At 46.5% G+C, this 21960-nt stretch overlaps 1 protein-coding gene across 3 annotated transcripts in view; it reads right to left on the minus strand.

Annotated features, from left to right (window-relative positions):
- The window catches only part of Rnf144b (ring finger protein 144B), a 142617-nt gene that overhangs the window by 51928 nt on the left and 68729 nt on the right, over positions 1 to 21960 (minus strand). Inside the window, exon 1 of one of the 3 annotated variants that reach the window (XM_021180309.3) lies at positions 3139 to 3311. The exons of the other annotated variants lie outside the window; for them this stretch is intronic. The gene's annotated coding sequence lies outside the window, so the exon portion shown is untranslated. Of the gene's footprint in view, positions 1 to 3138; positions 3312 to 21960 lie in introns of those variants that run through there. 3 annotated transcript variants of the gene reach the window in all.

Raw genomic sequence — 21960 nt, forward strand, 5'->3', positions numbered from 1 at the left:
TGCCACATTTTCTGTTTTTTAATAACCACTGCACTGTGACACGGTAGCTTTGGAACTACTCAATGACCAGCTAATGGCAAATGCCAAATTTAAATGAAAAAAATTGTTACAAATTAACGTCCTACTGAAAGATGAAGATAAATTAAAACATTTGAGGCTTAGCTGGGAAAGGCGCTTACTACCAAGTCTGGTGACTGAGTTTCGATCCCCAGAACCCATAAGGCAGAAAGAAGATCCTGACAACTGTCCTTTGACCATTATACACACAATCAATCCATCAATATCATGCATTAAAAAAAAAAGACATTTAACCTAAATGTTCGAGGCTGAGGGTGTAGGTCTGGGGTAGAGAGCCAAATTATCATGTTTGAGATCTTGCATTTAAACTTCTGCACTGCAAAGAGGCAGAAGATAAACAAACGCAGGTGCGGTCACAGCGCTCTAACTTATGCAAGACTCGGATGATATCAAGAAAATTATCAAAGATCAAGTATCGAAAAGCACATGATTGAAATGAAAAACAGAAAAATAGTTTTGTTTTGTTTTTGTATTCTGGTCAAATAACATAAGTGAAGAAGTTGCCACCTATTGAGATTCCCTGCCAAGATGACAACAATTCCTTCGGGACAGAAGCCACTACTTTTCACCTGGCTTTGTGTCCTCAGCATCTAGCACCTTGGAAAGAGTCATTGGCAATAGACAAATTTTATGACTATATATTAAAGGCTTGGTTCTCATCCACATTCACTCCTAATAAATCAAAAGCCATTGGTAACTTAGCATAACTAGGGAGTGTCTATAAGTTCAGGCAGAAATCTCTAGAAGAAAAGTCTATGGACTGAGGGGCAGCAGCATCAGAGAGCCACTCCTTGAATTGCCAGGCATGACTTTGCATGGTAGCCTGGTCCCTTCCCCACATCCAGGATGATCAGTTCCATAGAGCAGGGTCAGTCCCCTGAACGGTTTGGACTTTGCTCTTGCACCATCCTCTGAGGGCAGGTGATTCCTGACAGCTGCCTCAACTGGTGATATCAAATACCAAGAATCCCGCCTAAGGGGAGCGCGATGCCATGCCAAAAAGAGCCAGGGGAGGCGCAGAAGGCTGGACTAGCATCAACTTCGGAGGAACAATTCCCAGTGTGTCTAAATGTTCCCAGGCTTCTGGAATATTGAAACAATTTTTCCAGAAAGAAATTTCAAATGCACATTTTTTTTGGTCCTGATTAAAAGTATTCACACTGTTGAAAACAAAGATATTTTCCAGGAAGCTAAATAAATCATCTTGCTTGGGTAGATAAAGTTTTTTTTTTCTTTCTTTTTCTTTCTAGAGAGAGCATACTTTCCATTTTGCTTGTACAATTTGGCCAAAAAATAAATAAACTGGGTTCATAGTCTGAGATCCCAAAATTGATTATTTTAAAGACATGTCTTACACTGACCTAGTTTAGAAATCTGGATGGTGGGGGGGGGGGGACTGCCAGTGCACTGGGACCATTCATAAGAATGGGGCTTTTGAATGCTGAGAATATTCGTCGGGGCTCAGCACAAAGATATTTGGCATCCATGACTGTAAATATTTGTGAAGCCCTGGGTAAATGATCAGTGTTTGACCACTCTCAAGCCTGCCTCCCAGCACCATAGGGGAGGCTGGAGTTATCTAGGGTGATGGCCCAGGAGATGTTAGCTTAGGTTTTCTCTTACTGTTCATTTTCAATTAAAAAAAAAAAATCCAAGCGCTTGGATTCTGTGACTTGACATCTTTTTCCCGTTCCCTGCACACGTTAATCTTGCTCTTCTTCACTCTGGATGAGTGAAGGCACTTAAAAGGTACTTCAGAAACAGAACTAACTCATCCCCCCCTCCCACCCTTCCCCCATCCCACCCTTCCCTCCTCCCTCCCTCTCTCCCTCCTTCCACCACTTCCAACTTGATGCCCACTGCAAAGCAGAAAATGCTAAACCAAGGTGCCCAAGGGCAGGCTGTGGGGTGGAGAAACTTCATTACACAGTTATCTCCAAGTGGGTTTATGGGTCTGCTTTAGATTTCTTTCCCTTTTTTTTCCTCCCTCTCTTTCAGTTCAAGGTAGTTTCAGAAACACTTAAGGGTCTGATGCCCATGAGGAAAAGGAGTGAGGTTTACAAAGAGCCAGTGAGGAGGAGGGAGCCAGCGAGGGATTATCTGTGAATGGAAGCAGAGAGCTAGAGACTCACCTCAGGGGAAGCTGCAGCAGATACTTTTACTGCCAGCAGCCCCGTGAAGGCTGGCTGGGCTCCTTTTGCCTCTTGCCCACACCCTAAAAACTGAGTCATCTCAAAGTTCATTTATTTTGCTTCTGGGCAGTGACACTCCTCACCCGCTGCTTCAGAAATGCTGAGGACCATATCCTTCGGGCCATACCTCCTGTGCTAAAACCGACAGTCAGAAGTGCCTAGCCAGAAGCCCCGTGGTAAGGGTTCCAGCTTGGGTTTTGATAGGGTAGCTGGGGGTGAAAGTGCGAAGAAAGGAACAGCCAGTGGAAACATACAGAGAACTGTCTTCTGAGAATTCAGCAAGGGGTGTGTGTGTGTAAGATTAACAGCAGAATCCCCGAAAAGGGGCCCTGGGAGGAGCTCGCCAAGATACCTTTCCTGGGTGAAAAACGGGATCAGTTTCATTCTAACATCAACTTGAAAACAGGGCAGAGCCTCTCTCTCTCTCTTATCAGCAATTACCTGATAAAAAAATAATCACCATAACGTATAGCCCAGAATCCACGGTTAACGTAACGTATTATTCATAGCTTTGTGTGTCAACATACTACTGTGCATTTCCAAATAACAGAAGGTAGACAGCCAACTGTCTCTCCTCGAGACACACCAGAGGACTGATCCGATATACAGTTTATGATAAGCTCTATAAAGATCACTCTATTAGAAAGTAAACTAATTGTTTCGACCTTTTCAAAAGCACTTATTTTAAAAATAAATAAAGTTAACAGGTGTTTGAAGCATTGGAATGCATGCAGTTCTGCATGGCTTAAGCCCTGGAAATAGAATTTAGCCATAACCACCGGGTAGCCTCGGTCCTGCTATTTTAGCTAGCAGCCTTCCTGGCTTGCACCGCCTGTATCCTGCGCACAAGCACCCCTTCTAGACCTACCTGGCTGGAGCTGAAGTCCTCGGGTTGCTTGGCGTCTCTCTCTAGCAGGTCCAGCCTGGGCCAGCCAGGGCAGCGGGCACGCCGCGGAGGAAGGGCTCTCTCATTCTCTTCCCTCTCCCTGAGTGCTCCGCCCGGCTGACAGCTTTACACTTTTGCAGGATTGCCACAGGACTCCACGCCCAGACCTACAGCTCGGGAAGAGGAGGAGTCCCTCTCCGCCTCCTTGTCTTGACAGGCAGGAACCTTGCAGAACCAGCCAGCAGCTCGGGGCGCGCAGCAGCCAGAGCGTTTATTTATACAGGAAGCTCGGCGCCGCACTTCCTACTTCCCATCTGGGTCGCACTTCGACTGCAGGTGATGGCCTTAACCCTGTCCGATCCCATGCAGGCAGAGCGCAGAGCAGTGGCTCTCAGGTCGGGGACCTGGCGCTGCCCCAGGACTCCTGCGCCGGGTGTGAGCAGCACCCCCCACTGCGCTTCCTCCTGCTCACCCGCAAGCTTCACCTTGCTTGGCCTGCAGCTCTTGCAGTCTCTGTGTGTCTTCACAGGCCACCTTTCCGCTTCTACTTTTAACAGCCCTTGACTTGCCTGCTCACCTCCCTCAAACCCTTCCTCCCCCCACCACCATCACCCTCCGCGCGACCCACATCGACTCAAGTGTGTACTTTAGCTGTCCAAGTGCATCTGATGTGGGCAAATCCAGTTAGAAGCCTTAGTGTACTTACAGTGATTTCACTTCAAGTGCTTTGTCAATAAAAGATGTGAGAAGCACATGTAAGGGAACTAGTTATATTTTCACTTAATGGAAATCCAACAGCTATTCCAGAAATCAGGAGTAGCAAGCCGCCATGACAGCAGATGCTTAATTAGTACTGTGTTTTTAATAAATGGCAAACCCTCACTCTCACTGCCAGCCCCTATAGGTCACAAGAACAAGCCCAAACCTGTTGAACATTGCAGTTTTGAAAGATCTCTGGCACGGGGATTTTTCTGTGGGCTTTCTGCAACCGTCCTTTCCTTTAGCAGCTAAGGTCAGGATGTACTTCCTGAAGGGAATGGGCTCACAGATGCTTCCTGGGACAGGTAAACGGGTGCTGTAAGGAAGCAGTCCACCTCTCAGCTGCTGGGAAAGCCCAGTTCAGAACACCGTGCTCGCGTGGATGTAAAGCTAGAGGGGAAGAGAAGGACTGCAGACAGTAGAATACACAATAGGGACCTAAAGGTCTGAGTGGTACTTCCCTTTAATCCCAACACTCAGGGAGGCAGATCTCTGAGTTCGAGGCCAACCTGATCTACAGGGTGAATTCTAGGACAGCCAGGGCTACACAAAGAAAGCCTATCTTGAAAAACAAAACACACAAAAAAGGAACCTAAAATCATACAACCAGAAGACATTTGAGCTTGCAAAGTCCTAGTTATTTTAACCCAAACAAATGAGTTTAAAGAGGGTGTTTAGGGGCTGGGCAAGACCACACCTGTGATAGGATCAAAATTGGTTTAGTGAGAAAAAATATGTATTAGCAAAAAACGAGGAGGATGAAGAGCTAACTTCAGATTGAGTGGGGCTTAGGGTCCCAAGTCACCTACCCCTCAGAAAGATTCTTGGTGCTGTAACCATTCCGAATGCAGGAGGACAGGGAAGATAAACAGAGCGCCTCCTAACAGACCAGCTCATGCCCCAGTGTTGATACCAATCTTCTGAGCCTTAAGCCAAAGTTCAACACAGAGTCCACTTTTTACATCACCCTGCAATTAAGGTGTGGGCTCTTATCAGCTGGATAAGGGGAGAAGCCACAGCCAATATGAAAGAAAATACAGGCCAGGCACAATCATGCTGCTTTTTGGACACAGAGAACTGAACCACATCAAAGTGGATGCAAATTTACCAGAAAGAAAGAAAGAAAGAAAGAAAGAAAGAAAGAAAGAAAGAAAGAAAGAAAGAAAGAAAGAAAGAAAGAAAGAAAAAAAGAAAGAAGCTGGGCGGTGGTGGCACACACCTTTAATCCCAGCACTCGGGAGGCAGAGGCAGGCAGATTTCTGAGTTCGAGGCCAACTTGGTCTACAAAGTGAGTTCCAGGACAGCCAGGGCTATAAAGAGAAACCCTGTCTCGTAAAGAGAGAGAGAGAGAGAGAGAGAGAGAGAGAGAGAGAGAGAGAGAGAGAGAGAGAGAGAAATAAAGAGAGATAGAAAAGAAAATGCAGTCAAGATTCAATGCTAAGTAAGCTGAAAGTTAGAGCAATAGGCAAGTGACTCTTTCAGATTGGCCTAAGGAGTCTACAGATGGATATTCAGCCCCTCTAGTATCTATTGATCACTCTGACAGGCTGCCTGGGGCTAGGAAGATGAGGCTGAGCCAGAGCTCTCAACCCTAGGGGAGAGTGGGACAATCAAACCTTTTAGTACTAAGATGTAACCATATGGCATTCTTGAAGACCAGGTACTGTGGTAACACAGGGAAAAGTCAGCTCACCAAAGGAAGGAAGGCAAGACAATCAAGGAGTATTTATTTTGGATCATGGTTTCAATCTGGGTCTTCAAGCATCTTAGAAGGGGATCATGGAGAGGGCTGAGCCAGGCAGGGTGAATGGCTAATAACATGGCCTTAGACTTAGACTTGAGATTTTAGAGATGTTTCTGTAAGGTAGACAGAGCTGGCTGGTGTGTTTAGGACTAAAAGGAAGGCTAAGATGCAAATGGAAAAGAGACTTCAGAAACAAAACTGATGGAATTTGTCATCTATTTGGATGGAAGGCATGAGAGGCAGCAGGGACCAGGCTGCTGGTGTAGCTGGGGGTTAGGAGGAGAAGTGGAAGCTTCAGTCCTGCAGAATCTCACGATCCTCTAGGCTGAGGACAAGGAACATCTATCTAGTAGGACTGACTGAGTAGAAAGCCACTCAGGAGCTGTGCTCATTGAGGCAGTCGCTACAGCTGAAATTACCATCCATAGAGACGGCTCAGTCAGTTAAGAGCACTGACTGCTCTTCCAGAGGTCCTGCGTTCAATTTCCAGCAACCACGTGGTGACTCACAACCATCTGTAATGGGATCTGATACCCTCTTCTGGTGTGTCTGAAGACAGCTACAGTGTACTTATATACAAACAATAAAAAGAAGAAGAAGAAGAAGAAGAAGAAGAAGAAGAAGAAGAAGAAGAAGAAGAAGAAGAAGAAGAAGAAGAAGACGACGACAATGACGTAGCATCCTGTAAGGGAAACATGGTTGACCCCCACAAACTCTTAATAGTCACGTGACCTCTCAGTAACTTATTTATTTAACATAATCTAGTTAACATAATCCGGTCAAACTCATCCTTTTCATCGAATAATAAGAAAGGATGACAGGCTGGCGAGATGGTTCAGTGGTTAAGAGCACTGGCTGCTCTTCTAGAGGACCAGAGCTCAATTTCCAGCAACCACATGGCAGTTCACAGCTATAATTCCAGTCCCGAGGGTATCCGATGCTCTCTTCTGGCTTCCAAGGGCACTGCCTGCAATATCATGCACGGGCAAATATGCAGACAGAGCACTCACACATGTAAAATTAAGTCCTTAAAGTTTGGTGTACATTGTGTGTAGGTTGTTGTGTAAGAGAGTGAGAGGTCTCTAAAGATGCTCTGCCAGTGCCCGGTGAGACAGAAGCTCTTGTGCTTGCCAGCTCCTAGGAAGCGGAACAGAATGTGAGCCTCTGGGATGGGGCTGTGCTGGGCTGTACACTATGGTCCTGGCCCAGGGAATAAAATAGGAACCGAGTCAATGATACATACCAAGAAGGGAAGTGAAAGGGGGAAGGAAGGAGAGGGGCCAGAAAAAGAACCCAGAGATACGTTACCAGGTAGGAAGAAGGAAGCCCTCATACAGCCTGAGCAAGAAGAGCCTCTCTTAGCCTCGGAAAATAAATAGCCCACTGATACGTTTCAGAAGCCAATCTAAACACTATAATCTAGAAGGTATTTTTATCTTCCCGAGTGAGAACATGGTCTATAAATTGCTCACCAGTCTAATCCTACTGAACATGGTAATAAAGGGTCCTCTCCTATTCTGAGTTTCAGATCTTCCCAAAGAAAAGCCACATCAAAATCCTGATTAATGATACTTAATCATTACTCATAGAAAGGTAATACCCAACTAAAGCCAAAGCAAATTTAAAGTTTTCAAACCAGATGTGGGGGCCATATACTTCTAATGGCAGCACTTAGGAGGCTGAGGCAGGAGAACTGCCATATGACTGATGCCAGCCTGGGCTACATGGTAATAATACCCCTATATTAAAGGAGGGGGGAAAACTAAAGAGGAAAACCAGGAAAGTTCCCCCCCCAAATCTGAGACTAATAAATTGAATAGAACTTATCAGTTCACGTATGTATAGAACAATAATACATATTATATAATGGGCGATGTTATAAAACCACTGTAGTCTGACATAAGGACAGGAATGTGTTATCAAGACGGCTCAGCAATACAGGTACTTGTTGCCTAGCCTGAGTTTGATCCCTGGAACTTACATGTCGAAAGAGAGAGCTTTGACCCCTAAAAGGTGTCCTCTACATCCATTTCCTCCCCCACATAGACTCAGTATTTATCTTTTTTATTTAAATTGGGTTTTGGTAAGCCTGGTGGTAGCCATCCATAAACCTAGTACTCACATGGCTAAGGTGAGTCCATCAAGAGTTCAAAGCCAGCCGGGTGTGGTGGCGCACGCCTTTAATCCCAGCACTCGGGAGGCAGAGGCAGGCGGATTTCTGAGTTCGAGGCCAGCCTGGTCTACAAAGTGAGTGCCAGGACAGCCAGGGCTACACAGAGAAACCCTGTCTCGAAAAACCAGAGTTCAAAGCCAGCCTGAGATACATGGCAATCGAGACCTTTTCTCAAGATGAAAATTAATTTTCACAGTAAGCTTTTGAGTCCAACCTAATTCAATTCACAACTTTCCTAACCATTCTACTTTGGTACCATAAATTAGATAAACATAAACTTTTCAGAGTAATAGATTAAGTCAATGTTTATGTGATGCATTTGGTGCACTGGTATAAAGCGAGAAGCATTTGACTGCACAAAGCCCTTTTCTGAAGCCGGAGCCAGCTAAATGGCTGTCATTTCGTTCCATGCATATGAAAAGAAAGCATCGAATTCAAAAATGGGCAAAAATCGATTTAGAAAAGTCGCTTGCTGCCATTGAAGAGTCACACCTCACAGCTTGAAACATAGCCACAGGGGAGGGGCCCTATGGGCACGCCTGTGGCTTACAGGCTCGCACTGTCCTGTTGGGGCAGAGTGTTCCTAAGCCAGTTACAAACTTTGGAAGTCATACAGATACTGCTTCAGTGGATTTGAAAAGTATGCATCTGTTACCACCTTCTCGCAAAAATCAAAGTTTGGTCTTTAATTTTTTCATCTAACTTGAACCTTTTTAGCCTGCTTTCTGCAGAAAGGTTCCTTTCAAAATGATGAAATGATGCCTAACATGGCCAACCCATATGCACACCATCGCTTGGGAGCACACACAAAGATTGTGGCACCACCATGGACAACACCACCATGGGGGTCCATGCAGACTTCTTAACGTTTGTTGCCAGCAGACAGACTGCCGCATCCTACCAAGGTGGGATGGAATGAGTTAACTGTGCTTAGCCACCAAAGCAGGGACTTTTTTTCCTATTTTCCCAGCAAGTGCCTTACATGATGGTCTTTAAAGGTAGATGCTTTTTTTTTTTAAATAATGAATCTGTGCTAACCAAACACATAAAGAAAGAAGGGAATGGAACAAACAGAGCCAGAAAGGCATTAGCTAGCTCCCTTTCATTGGGAAAGGACTCGGGGGAAGTCAGGGTCACATTCATTCTGTCTCAAGGATAAACACAGTGGAGAGCATTCTTCGAAGTATCACATTCTAACACATTGTTGGTGAGATCTGATGTGTGCAGCGGAGGACTACCATCCCAACCTTGTTCTGAAACATAGTTTCAGAAACTTCTCTCTAAAGAACAACAAAATCCCAAGCAAGTAGCAAATGGCTCACAGAAGAGGCAGTGTTTCGATAACTGACCAACTGGAACTCTGGTCCAGTCAGCTTGGGTCATTTATACTTCACCAGTAAAAAACCTGTTTCTTCCATATTTTTCAAATTAGTCTTCATTGAGTACTGCACCTGCTTTCTACATATTTAATTCTCATGCCACCTTCCCTAACTCTCACATATGTGGTGTGTCTGTCTGCATTCCTAACCTTTGAGATCTTACTCTCACTTTGCATGATCTTGTCATTATATGCCCTTATGTTTTTCTTCTACTAACTCTAACTTATCACCTCTTCTTCCCATCCATATGTGCGTTCAGGCGTGAGTTTGCAAGGATTTCCTCTAGGGAGCAGGTGTTTCAGCTGGCCTTTATTTCATGAATAAAAACATTTACTGTAATGGACTTTTCCCTCCCTAAAGTTTTTAGTATATGCAATGCCCTAAAGATTTTAGCATAAAGTTCACTTTTCTGTGACTCTCTCAAAAGTTGATTACATTTTTCCTTTGGAAGAATATTTCCCCATTTTCAAGTAGTTAGGGTTTGGGTTTGTATATTGAGCACTGAGTTCTCCCGTAATGGATTCTGATGCAGGGACGTAGCCTCAAAAGCCTCTCACTTCTTATGTTTGCTACAGTTTTATTTTGGGCCAAATAGGTTAATAATTCTACTTTTGCTGCACATATCCAAAGAATTGCTCTCTGAAATGTCTCAGGGTCCTGAGATCAGGTCCTACCCTTCTCAAGAATAGGGTCACGGCTAAGGTTGTAGCTCAGTGGTTAGAGCACCTGTCTAGCTTGTTGTGTCAAGATTTTGGTTTCAATCCCCATTCCTGAGAGCAGATCATTGGTCCTGACCTTCTCAAGAATAAGGCTGGGGCTAAAGTTGTAGCTCAGTAGTTAGAGCACTTGTCTAGCTTGGCCTAGTTTCAATCCCCAGTACCAGAAAAAAAAAAAAAAACTCAATCAGTTGAGCCTAATGTTTCACACCTGCAATACCAGCATGTGGGAGGCGGGGCCAGGAGGACCAGCAGAGCTTAAAACAAGACTGGACTACATGGTGACTTCCATATCTGCCGCTTGGAATACAGGGTGAGAACCTGTCTTTAAAAAGAGGGGGGGGGGGGAGAGAGGGAGGGATGGAGGGAGGGAATTCACAGCTCATGATTCATTATCCCACCACAAATGTATTCTAATTTGCCAGTCAGGAACCATCTCAGAAAACAAGGCAACTAATTATTTTAATAGTCAGATGATTGTATCATCTTGGAATTTAATCAAAACAAATCAAAGGCCTGCAAGCTCCTCTCTTGCTCCTGCCTTAAATTTTCCCTTTCAGCTACTTCAACCCCTGCCTTAGCACTGTAAGGGGCAAAGCCACTGCCCGCCTGTGTGACCTGTGTCTGGCATATCAAGGCTTCAGTGAGACACTCCAGAGCCTCCAGGTAAGAGGGGATCCCAGTAAATGTTTAAAACAAGTAACCGCTGAAATGTTTCCTCCCAGTGAGGCTAGAAGGGTCTGTGCTTGAAGCACACCAGGCTTGAGGTCCCGAGGCTCAGACACAAAGCAGAGGAAGTTCTAGTTCAAATCATCAAGGAAATTCCAAACTCTGACAAAGGAATCAGCAGATATTTTAGCCAGGGCACGAGCGGAGAGGGGAGTTGTTTTCTCAAAGCGTCTTCTGAGTATTTGTTATGAGAAAGTGGGGGCTTCCTCGGCTCAGGAGAATCTGAGGGCAGGACAGAGTCCATTACCAAATGCTACTGCGTGGTAGGCATGGAGCTTGGTACTCAGCATTTTATACACACATTATCTCTGCTAATCTTCACAAAAGTATTATCAAAAGTCATCTAGCCGGGCAGTGGTAGTGCACACCTCTGATCCCAGCACTCAGGAGGCAGAGGCAGGCAAGAGCTCTGAGTTTGAGGCCAGCCTGGTCTACAGAGCAAGTTCCAGGACAGCCAGAGCTACATAGACAACTGTCTCGAAAAAGAACAACAAAAGCCGCCGCCGCCCCTTCCTCCTCCTCTTCTTCCTCCTCCTCTTCTTCCTCCTCCTCCTCTAAGCTGTATCTTTCTCTCCCTCCCTTCCTCCCTCCCCCTCCCTTTTCCCCTCCTCCTTCCCTCTCCCCTTGTTGATTTTACAGCATTCTTTACATACTCCTGAAGTCACTATGTAGACCAGGCTGACTTCAAACTCAGATTCACCTGCCTCTGCCTCTCCAGGGCTGCTACCTCGCGTAGCGAAGTATCCTATTTTTAAATAGTTAGTGACCAACATTTCGGGAAAATTGTCAGTAAAACACAGTGTAAGCATAGTGATGCCCCCACTTGGAACAAACTTCATCATCCGGGGTTCAGCTGAGATTCCAGTCACTTCCACCTGTAAGTCAAGAAAAACACCCTTGAGCCCTCCAAGATGTCAGCCCGTGACTTCAGCAAACATTTGCTTAAAGACGGATACCTCCATCCCTTTACTTTGAAGTCATTACATAAAACAATAAATATTTAAACTCTTTGAATCAACTAACTTCATGAAATCCAATCCTACACCTGAATTTTACACTACTGACCAGTGCATCACAGAGGTGACCGATTGTCTGACAGGCTAATAACTACTGTGGGTGGGATGAGATTCAGCGGAGCAGCCTTGGCCGCGTTCAGCGATCCTCAGGCTTTTTTCACTTCTGCTCTGAGTGCCAGCCCCACCTCTCTCTCCTAAGGCCTCCAGGCTTCTCACGGATCGGATCGCTGTGGTTTCCCACTTACAGAGGCCATTCTTCCTTATCCGTGTCAGATACCTCCTCCTCCCACAAGAAGTTACTCAGGGCTTATCATCTTGATTGACTTTTAAAGTCAGATTGCAGCATAATAGGGTTTGCCATGGCATTTTCTTCATAGGTAGGTGATCATTGGACCAAGTTCTTACACACCCCTCCCACAACCCTGTCCATCACTTCTCCCCCTTTGCAGGACTCCTCCCCCCAAGTGGCCCTCCGGTGGTCTTTGTCACATTTCACTCACAGAGTTAGATCCAGAGTTTTGCATATGACACAGGATGCTTCCGTCCCCACTGTGCCCCTCACTAGCTCTCCCCCCCCTTTACAGCTTCTTCTACCTCTTCTTAGTTCCCCTTTTACTTTCATGTCACGCCCACACATGCACATATATATTATATATGCATATCCGCACGCACACATACACATGCATGTGTACACACACGCGTGCGCATGCACTTCACTTTGTGGAATCACAAAGGTGCGAACATCATTACTCCTTTCAAGGAGAGAGCAGAGGACGTCTGATCCGCTCTAACCCACTTGGAACCAGCAAGCCTTCATGTAGCTCTCTTGCTTCTTATAGGCTGTTTTCTTACAGAGTGAGAGGATGGCTTCCGGCTCAGAGCAATCAGAGCCTTTGTGAACTCAACAATATGATCTTACCAGGGTGCCCTGATTAAGCAGCACCTCATTTAGTACTCTGAGCGACCTGGCCACAGCGGCTTTACCATTTGGTAACTCAGGTACCATAAGGGAATCCTGGAGTCATACAGAAAGCTCTTGGTACACCAGTCACCAGAACCCCGGGGGCCCGAGGCAACTAAGTTCCATCCCAGCCTCACTTCCCAAAATAAAATCACCATGAAGTCAAGCTCCCCACTTTTTTTCTCTTGTCTGCACCTTTGGGGAGCAAGGAGGTGGCCAAAAATAGAAAGATGACATAAAATTTTTTTTATTTTATTTTTTAACACTGACTTGGGACAAAGCGCCAGGTGTCCTGCCACAGCAAACTGGACAATATTGCCGTGTTAGCAGAATTCCAACCTTGGCAAGGAAGGAAGATCTAAAACATACACTGAGAGGCCAGCAGCTCTGGATGCATTGAATTCTCCGGGGTTGGCCCTCTGTGAGAGGAAAGAGGCAGGCAAGTTTCCCACGTGAGCGGAGAGAGTGTGAGTCAAAGACTATTTCAGTAAGGGATCCTATTTCAACCTTGTTGTCCATCTGTTTGCTGGGAACGTAAAGTTGCCGGTTCCAAGTTAGAAAGCGGGATGAAATCATCTGCTAAAGCGGCAATAAGCAAGAGCCTTGAAAAAAATGGCCCACAGAGGTTATATAAGACCTGCTTATCTGGCAGGACATCCCTAAGGTCCTAATCTTCATCCCAGGCAAGTGAGTTCAGGGATCCAGGTAAGCAAAAAGACCAAAGAAGAGCATCTTTCACGGCAGGGAATTCAGCCCCACCCTCCACTGAAGTGTCTGGGGAGCACAAGGCAGAGCCACTTTGGGGAATGGATATGCAGGAAGCTGGTGTGTTCAGGGCTAATGGCGAGAGCTCAAAATCCAATTTTAACGTGAAAGAAAATTCCAAGGTCATGATTATAATTTCATCTGTGTTTTAGGCCAAGTGATCCCTCATAGTTTGGCGAGAGACCTGAACTGCAGGGACAGCGTTATTTGTGTGATGAAATGAAGTCCAGTTTTGAACAAATGACCTGCAAATAAGCTTTTAGCTTATTTACCAGTTATGGCCAATATGAAAAAAAAGGGGTCACGACCCCTCCTCCTTGAGGTTTTGTTTTATGTTGTTGTTGTTGTTGCTGTTGTTTTCTTTACAGCTGCTGGAGAAAATAGGAAGTATACCTGTGTGTGACCGACCATTGAGCTTCGATGTCCTTCCTTAGGAGTCATTTCTCTGGACCAACTCCGAAGGGCCCTAAGTAAACTGCACCCAGTGCAAGCACAGGTATTCATTTGTGGGGAAGCAGAGCTTGTTGGGAAGTAATGGTCCACACTAGAAAGAGGCAGTGAGTGGTAGGTCTCAGAGGGTGTGGGGAGGATTGTTATTCACTTCCTATGGACAACAGAATTGCTGTTATAGTCCAAGAGAAAAGGATGGTGTCTTCTGAGCAGGTGTGTGTGTGTGTGTGTGTGTGTGTGTGTGTGTGTGTGCACTCACGCGCATGGGCACAGTTGGGTGATAAGGAATGACTTAGAGGAACAATTTGTTTTAAAAGAGGAATCTCACTGCTACAGTATGTTTGGCCAATAGCGGAGTCAGTCTTAGACTTCTTCATGGCCCAGAGTACCCAGAAAGGGTGGCAAACCATATGACCAAATAAGGAGTCAAAGGTGTGGCATGCTCATGTGATTTCGGCACTCAGGAGGCCAAAGCACAGGGACTGCAGGTTCAAATCTACCCTGGCTACATGACAAGACTTCTCAAAAACAGATAAGTAATAAATAGCCACCTAGCATGGGCTAAGTCCTGATGTGATCCTTAGCACTACCCTAATCCCTCCACTTAAATAACGGATTGCACCTTCAAAGCTCACGGTAGCCACATCTGAAGGATGTGAAACCGTCTGGCCTCTTGGCTAGATTGGCTGATTGGCCCCAGCATGGGTGCCTATCTGACACATTTGAATTTAGGGATGGTTAATCTCTATGTGATGGTAGAAACCGTGCAACAGTTATTATTTCATCATCTACATGTCTACAGACTCAGCAGAGAGGGGCAGAGAGCAGCGAGGCAGATGTGCGAGCGAGGAGGCCAGCTAGTGGAGTTAGAGTTCTGCTTCTTGGTCCCCACTCTTTCTGGAAGCCATCTGCATTCCTGTCAGTTCCCCAAGACACTCCGTCCTTGTAGTAAAGTGTCTTTTTGTTGTTGTTGTTGTTGTTAAAACCTGTTTGAATTTATTTAAGTTATTTAAAATGGGAACTACCCAGTGTGAAGCATATAACCATAAAACAAATCAGAACTGTGCTGCGACAAGAACACACAGACTTCAGAATCTGGTAGAGCCAACCTAGTCTCCCTGAAGATGAGCTGCCTAGTCTAGAGTTTCCTGGGCTGTTTGGCCCTTGCTTCCTTGCCTGTTAAATGCCAGGCATAGGAGTGGATATTGGAAACACATTTATAGGGTCCCTGGTTCATTGCAAGCTGAATCATGATTTCTAGAACTCAGAGGGAGAGTCACATGACCCATGGTCCATGGTCCACAGCAGTAGAACACTCCCCCTTCACACACACACCCCCGCCGCCCACACACACACACACACACACACACACACACACACACACACCTATGGCCAGCTAGAATGAGAGAAAGTGCTTCTAAAATACTTCAAGCCTAAATTTCCCCTGCTCCCTTCAAGAGGGCCATTTAGTCATTGGCAGGTGAATTTAAAGTAACCCCCACCCAGTCCTTTTAAATATTCCTGGGGAAGCCTGTCCCTCTCCCTCCTTTTCCCTCAGTGCTAGACTTCCCATTCCTGTCTTGTGTGACCCTTGAAGGTCAGTGGATTACTGCCCTAACCACTGCACTATCCCTTCCTGGGATCTATAAATAAAGCCTTTGCATTCTCCTCCAACTCTGGTGCTACATTGAATCTGCGCCCCCCCCCCATCAGAAGTACCAGGGGTTACCCATGGTTGGCAAGATGGCAGAGAGACAGGTTGGATGCTGGTGAGGTAAGAGCCCCAGGGCCTTTGTCAGCATACACGAATTTCTCACGTGAGGAACTCTCTGGTTACAGACTGAACGACTAGGCAGTAAGCCAAGCTGATGCCAGGTAGACAAGTTATCCCGTGGTGTACACACTAAGCAATATGCCCATCTCTTCTTTGCTACCTGTGGACAAGGCTGCTTACCTGAGCAGTGCTGGACTCTCAGGCATCTTGACAGGATGAAGAATTAAAACTTGGGAATTCATAAAAGATGTCTCTTTTAAGTTCTTCTTTGTGGTGAATGATCTTCTTTATTAAATATTTGATTTACTATCCATACATGCATATAATCTGCTGGGATCCAAGCCACTCTCCATTCCCCCTCTGCCAAGTCCTCCCCCATCATCCTCCCTACTTTCCCTTCTTAATTAAGGGGATCACCTATTAAAGCATAGCCAGCCTCTCAGAGCCTACATCCCTGAAGACAACTGACTCTCCCTCCCTCATTAGCCTTCAAAGCCAATAGCTGCACGGATAAGGGCGGGGCCTCGTGCTGGCATTTGGATTGATCTTGTGTAAATCTTGTGCGTTCAGCCCCAGCCATTGTGGGTTGGTGTGTACAACTGTGCTATCACGTTCAGCACTGCAGACATCCACCCCTGCTGGCCCTTATCGGCTTTCTGCCTCCTCTGCCATGATGAGCCCTAAGCCTTGGTGGGAAGGAGTGGGGTACAGATAGATCATTTTGAGGGGAGTGCTCCACTCTCTCTTAGTCTCTGCCCATTGACTGATTGTTGGCCTCTAAACTAATTATCAGCTACTGCAAAAGGAGCTTCTCTGGTGAGACTGAGACACTAATCGATGGAGACACCGGGACTAACTTGGGTTGCTTTGCCCCTATGTCTGTTTAGCAGAATAATAGTCCTAGGTTCTCCCCCAGGCAGTCACGAGTAAATGTCTGGTTAACAGTAGTGCGTATGGGGTCTCTCTTCATGAATGGACTTCAAATCCAATTATGAGGTGAACAGTTATCCCATAGCTTTACTGCCTCTATGGTAAGTTCTTCACAAATTCAAAACTATTTCAATATAAGTATTGTTTGACCTTAACATATTTTTCAAAGTATCATTGGCCACAGATTACTTCTATATTGGCAGTTTTACCATAGGCACAGCATCACTTATTACATGAATTCTTCTTGCTCCTCCTTTAATTTACACAACACAGAACATAAGGAAAACTGAACTCTCACCTCAGAAGTTAGTTATAAACATATGAGTTTTGTGCATTTTCTGACACACAAGAGGCCCTACTAAGTCTCATCCATAAGCTATTGATGCTTCTTGGCTAGTCTGATAAAGTCCTTGGCATTTCTCAGGCTCTGCCCTGGGGTATATCCCATAGACAAGAGATAACCTGCAACCCAGGTGTTACCCTGTGCTGATGAACACAACCTAGCAGGTCTCCACTTGTCTACCAGGGAGCCTGGGATGCTTCCAAGACTCTTCACACAGTTTACTACCACAGCAGCTTAGTCTGATTTCTCTTGCTGAATCCGAATCCCCAAACTGGGGAGCTTATAAAGAAAAGAGGAGTGTAGTATCTCAGCGTCTGGAGGCTGGAGGTCCATGAGGAAGCATCACCTGTGGGGAGGGCCTCACGATGCTTCAATTCATGGCCAAAGCAAAAGGGCTATGAGGAAAGAGATAAAAACATGAGGAGTGAGCTCATTTCAAACTCCTCACTCTTGCAATGACTAACTCAGGAAGACAGCTCAGTGGGTAAGGGCACTTGCCATCGGGTCTGACAACCTAAGATGCATCCCTAGACACTAAACTCCTGCAAGTTGGCTTTTGACTTCCACACCCAGGCAATGGTATCCACCACCATCCCCATAAGCGAATAAGTGCAAAAAATATTGAATTCAAAATTTTTAAAGAGAATTCCCTCTTCAGGAAGGCATTGATCCTTCTTCCACACTTCTTCCAGCCCCGCCTCCCAACACCGCCAAGACAGTATCAGCATGAGTTTTGGAGGAGACAAATCAAATTCAAATTATACAAGCACTTACTCTACACTATTCTAATTCCTGATTGCTTAGAAAGGAGAGCAGAAAGTGTGCCTGGCGTTTTCTACAGTTGTGTTTCATATAGAAAGGTTTCCATAAATAACAAATCAGAATGATGCAAGATTGAGGTAAGAAAGCACAGAGCTCTTAGGAATACTAATAAACAGAGAAAGCAGAGGATTAAACAGGAGTGAAGCAGAGCATTGGAAAGAAAGCTCCGAGGAGCAGGGAGGGGGTTCCAGAGCTGAATGCTGGGGAGAGCTCAGACAAGGCCAAGTGCAGAAGGGCTCATGGGACTGCTGACAGCAAAAGTCAATACTGACTTCAGGGGGGAAAGGGTCAGGTGTGAAGGCGCACACATTTGATCTCAGTGCTGGAGAGGCAGAGACAGACAGAACACTGGGCTCTAGCCTAATTGGCAAGTTCCAAGCCAACGAGAGAGCTTCTCTTTAAAATAAGAAGGATGAGGAGATGGAGAAGATGAAGAATGGGGAGAGGGAGGGAGGGGGATAGAGGATGAGGGGAGAGGATGGGAAGGGGAGGGGAGGGGAAAGACAAGGAGGAGGAGGAGGAAGAGGAGGAAGATGAGGAGAAGGAGGAAGAGAAGGAGGAGAAGGAGGAGGAGGAGGAGAAGAAGAAGAAGGAGGAGAAGGAGGAGGAGGAGGAGAAGAAGAAGGAGGAGGAGGAGGAGGAGGAGGAGGGGAAGGAGGAGAAGGAGGAGAAGAAAGAAGAAGAAGGAGAAGAAAGAAGGAGAAGAAGGAGAAGAAAGAAGGAGAAGAAGGAGAAGAAAGAAGGAGAAGAAGGAGGAGGAGGAGAAGGAGGAGAAGGAGGAGGAGGAGAAGGAGAAGCAGCAGCAGCAGCAGCAGCAGCAGCAGCAGCAGCAGGAGCCATGCAGGTACCTGGGTTCAGAGACAAACTGAAGCTACCTCATTTTAATTTGGGGGCTCACAGTTCCAGAGGGATAGAGTCCATGACCATCGTGGTAGAGAGTATGGAAGCAGGCAGGCTGGCATAGTGCTGGAGCTGAGAGCTGAGTGCTTACATCTGATCTACAGGCCAGAGACAGAGTGAGCTACCTAGGAAAGGTGTAGACAAGAAGGAACTCACAAGTGCCAATTTATAGAAGTCTGGATCTGAAACCTTGCCCCTGGGAGCAGTGGCTAGCACCTCAGGATCCTCATCCTTAAATCAGATGAACCACAGGGTCTGGCTCAGAGTGTGGCAGCAGGCCTCCGGAGACAGGGAGTTTTCCCACTGCCTCCTGCCTCCCCTCGGACAACAGAGGCAGTAGAGCAGTGGGCAGTGCTCCACCTCCCATGGTTGCTGGAGCAGCTGCCGCCCACACTAAGGAATGCCCGTGAGGTCTGCACTGCATTGCTCTGCAGCCAAGTTCAGAGCCGCACCAGCTGGGGCCTTGTGGAGACACTCCAGGACTCTGGCTACCACCTGGCCCAGTCTCCAGACCAGTGTGGTCTGACTGGCTCCTTGGACCAGTTGATCCACTTTTTGATTGATGTCATATTCCTTGAGGACATTGCCTGCTGGATCAGGTAGGGTAACAGGCTAGCAGTTCTGAGTTTACACATAAGGCCTCCATCCTGAGAGAGCTCTAGCTCCTGTTCTGAAGGCCCTGTCAGTAGTACACAGATTCTTCAGATCATGATGCCTGAGGGATCCCATAGGGGCTGTGGTGGTTTGGAAGAGAATGCCCCCAGCATAGGTTCATACATTTGAATGCTTGGACCCCAGTTGGTGAAAGTGTTTGGAAAGGGTCAGAAGGTGCAGCCTTGTTGTCAGAGGTGTGGCCTTGTTGTAGGATGTGCGTCACTGGGAGCCCACATCTTTCCTACCTAGCTCACTCTGTCTCTGGCCTGTAAGCACTCAGCTCTCAGCTCCAGCACCATGCCTGCCTGCCAGCCTGCCTGCCTGCCTGCCTGCCTGCCTGCCTGCCTGCCTGCTGCCATGCTCTCTGCCATGATGGTCACAGACTCTATCCCTCTGAAACTGTGAGCTCTCAAATTAAAATTTTCTGAGTTGTCTTAGTCATGATGTCTCTTCTTAGTAATAGAAAAATAACTAAGACAGAGTCCTAGTCCAGACACCTACATGAGCTTCAGACAAAACTCTCCAAACATCTCTCTGGTAGAAGCCCCATGGTCTCAATTTACCAATTTACAGAATATTTGAACTCCCCCCACCCAACCCCGCCGCCCCATTCCATGTTCCTTTCCTGCCAAATGTGCCCTCCTTATAGAGGTAAGAGTGTGTGTCAGAATTACCATTATTAACTTGACACAGGTCACAGACCTGTGAGGGAAAAGCCTCGATTAAGGGGTTGCTTAGCTCAGATCGGCCTGTGGTGGTGTCTGTGGGATTGTCTGGATTATTCATTGACGCAGGAAGGCTGACTGCGGGTGGCACCATCCCTAAGCAGGCCGTCCTATAAGATGGCTAACTAAGCATCTGCCAGAGAGTGGTCCAGCGAGCAAGTCGAGCAAGCCGGCAAGCAAGCTCCCTCCATTGCTCCCACCTGCAGGCTCCTGCCCTGCCTTCCCTCGGAGATGGACCGAGGAGAAGGAGATGGATCCAGGAGAAGTAACCGGAAACAAACCATTCCTCCTCGAAGATGCTCAGAGTGCTTTATCACACTAGAGTAAGATGCCTTCCGAGTCCAGCTCAGTGCGGGGGAGGCAGATACAGCCTGCTGCCTCTGCCATCCACCCACTGTGTTTGGAAGATGCCTGAGAAATGACACAGCTCTCTAAATGACAACTGAAGCAAACTTTGCGCAAACTATCGGAGCCGCCAGGAGAAAATAGTGCGTGGAGAAGCTAGTGTTTCTCAGATGTCACATTTATGAACCTGCTAGAGAAGGCAGGAAATGTAAAGTATTAGTGAAATGGGTCCCCCACCATTCTTTCTCTATACCCACAGAAATGGGGTCTCACAAGTGCACACACACCAGCCTAATAGGAAACCATGTGGTACTATCAATAATTCTGGGGCAAGGACGGAGCATCCACGCTGCTGGCAACACCTGATGAACTGCAGAGCCAGGCCACTTCCCACACCCGCAGGCTCTCCATCACCAGAGCCCTACTCCTGTCTTATTATCATGTCCTCTGCCTTTCTCTGTTTATATGCATAGTAGGATTACTATACCATGCATTATCACATGCATAAATTATGGGCTACGCCATCATTAGATGGACTTCTTCACATTACACGATACGTTTCATGTCAACAATATACTCTTACTGTCCCCAGGAATACTCTGACACTGACCGACACAAGCTTATTACAGACATTCGTACTGACGGGTGGTCCCTTCTCTAGCACAAGAAAGGAGAAACTGGTAGTTTCAATGGGACTGAGTCTTATCAGAGTGAGTCTATATTCACAGCATATCCATGGCGGGGGCGGGGGGGGGGGGAGATTGTGCCTCAGTTCTCACCAGTGAACCTTGAGCAGATAAAGGAGCCGGAGACTTACTGGGAAGTCTTGTTCTAAATGAGGCATGTGCGGAATAGCACGTGCTCATCTCGTGTTTCTGTCTCTGGACAGGAAAGAGGGAAATTGCTGTCAAATTGGTATAATTGGTAGCCTGAAAAATTAAACTGGGTTTTGATTCATCGTGGAGAGTCCTAAGATATGCAAGCACTGACTGCCTTGGCAGGGAGGAAAGTCTAGATTTGTCCTTGCCCCTCAAGTACCTCAGCAACAATTTGTCGATGACAGGTCCCACTGTCAAGGTCGTTGCTATCTCCAGAAGGGCCACTGAACTTGGTGGAGGGAAGAGAAACGTATAGGTTCACTCATTTCCTCATGAGTGACACCACATGCCCCGCCAGTATGATGCTTTCTACGCCTTGGAATCTCTTGGTGGTCACATTAGCGTTGAAATCCCTGTGACTGTTTGAAATCGCTAAACGCACTGCACCTTGTTTTAAATTAGTTCCCTATGCCTTGATCCCAGGACTGGTCTCTGTAGCTCCAGAAACAAAACATGTGCCACAACTGGATCAGGAAAGCCAACCTTCTTCACAGTGAATAGTCACTAAGAAGACAGTAAAAATCGGGAGCCTGTCTTCTCCATGAAGCAGCTGTGCGACAGTCACTCTCACATCTGAAGGTCCTGGGTCTGCACCTCAGATAGGCAGCCACAGCCTCTTCTTTGGGGCTGAAGGCAGGGCTCAGTGGGTAAAGGCTTCTCTACAAGGATGAGGACTTTGGATCCCCAGGCCCTACGTAGAATGCTAAGCATGGCTGCACAGACCTATAACCTCAGCACTGG

The sequence above is a fragment of the Mus caroli genome, unplaced genomic scaffold (genome assembly GCF_978045245.1).
Source record: "Mus caroli unplaced genomic scaffold, Mus_caroli_1 scaffold_15, whole genome shotgun sequence".
Lineage (NCBI taxonomy): Eukaryota > Metazoa > Chordata > Mammalia > Rodentia > Muridae > Mus > Mus caroli.